Below are 1,540 nucleotides of genomic sequence, written 5' to 3'. Positions count from 1 at the left end.
AGAGAGCTCAAGAACACTCTTAGCATCAGCAGTGAACCTTAGCTCCGTACATATCAAGCCACTACAACCACCACCCCTTCCACTTAAATTCTCCGTCTGCTCCCTCGCCGCGCCAAGATCGACTCCGGAAGAATCTAGAACTTTTGCAGCCATCCCAGTTTCTTCAAGAAGCAGGCCAAGAAGTATGTGCTCTGTCCCAATATACTTGTGTCCTAAATGCTTTGCTTCTTGTTGCGCCGCCATTACTACTTTGTGTGCTGCGTCCGAGAAACTCTCCAACATGTTTTCCTTTTTTGTGCAAATAAGTTAGTTAATTTGGGGCTAAGGTAACAAATGATTTAATTTCTTTAAGTAACGAACTTAAAGCTAAAGTTAAGGTAATAATTTTGTTTTGAGAAGCCATCGATGATTACAATGATGTCATATACAATTTTGCTCAATATTCTTTTCACTTTGGACATGGAAATAAATGATGACCAATTGTATCATCATAATTATTGTCAACGGTAAATAGTCATGTTTCGTAACAAACTATATCAATGTTTTTTTTAGAGGATTGTTTTGCTAAATTTAATTTTGATACAGTATAAAATAATTTTATCAGTATTTTAACTATATAATGTTACATTTATAAAATAGATATAATTGTATGGCTATGTAAAATATTAAAATATTTTATATTATTAATGTATTAAAATTAAATTTTTATTTTATTTTGAGAATATTTTAGAATTGTGTGAAGGAAATGGAATTAGTGTTTTTTAAATTTTTTTCTTTTGTCTCTTGTTTATTATTTTCAATATTTTTTATCTTATATTTTTAAGATTACCGAAAATAATAAAATCTAATTTTCTATTATTAAAATTACATCATTGTCATTACTATAACTAGTATAGTAAAAGATGGAAAAAGGAAACTAATTAATACTACCTATAATATTGTGAATGATGGAACAAATAATGTTTTTTAAATTTTAACAAATTCAAGTAGGGAAATTAATTACTCTAAAATGTGAGGGAGTACATACATTTTATCTTTGATTTGCTTTCATAGGAATGATCAATTATTAATCTAATTTATTAGCGGGGATAATTATAAATGTATATGTTCTTGTTTCAAAATTCTTGTCAATCTAGCATTGGAGATAGATTCAGTTTAGAAAACTAAGGAAACACACTGAATGTGGACGTGAATGACGGACTCATTCGTGATACAGTCTTGCATGATAATCTATAACAATATATAAAAATATATAAAAAGAACATGGAAGTTTAGTGTCAAATTCTATTTTTTCATTTTATCCTTATTAGTTATTACTATAATTCAAAAATGTTCAGTTATTGTCTAAACTTATATTAAAAGTAGTTATTATATCCAAAATTGTTACAAAAGTTACGTTCTCTAACCGTTTTTATAATTGCTAACATTTGTATATGAATATTTATTTATTTATTTTTAAGATTTTATTTTTTTTATTTTAAAAGTGTTGAATATTTTTTATTTATTTATAATGTAAATAGTAATATTTTATTTTATTTAA

At 26.4% G+C, this 1,540-nt stretch overlaps 1 pseudogene; it reads right to left on the bottom strand.

The window, feature by feature from the left end:
- Positions 1-243, bottom strand: part of LOC107472776 (chaperone protein ClpC, chloroplastic-like) — a 15,832-nt pseudogene extending 15,589 nt beyond the window's left edge.
- Positions 244-1,540: the final 1,297 nt, after the last annotated feature.

Source organism: Arachis duranensis, chromosome 1, assembly GCF_000817695.3.
Source record: "Arachis duranensis cultivar V14167 chromosome 1, aradu.V14167.gnm2.J7QH, whole genome shotgun sequence".
NCBI classification, from domain to species: domain Eukaryota; kingdom Viridiplantae; phylum Streptophyta; class Magnoliopsida; order Fabales; family Fabaceae; genus Arachis; species Arachis duranensis.
Note: the sequence above shows the minus strand (reverse complement) of the source record. Positions and strands in the feature narration are given on the sequence as shown.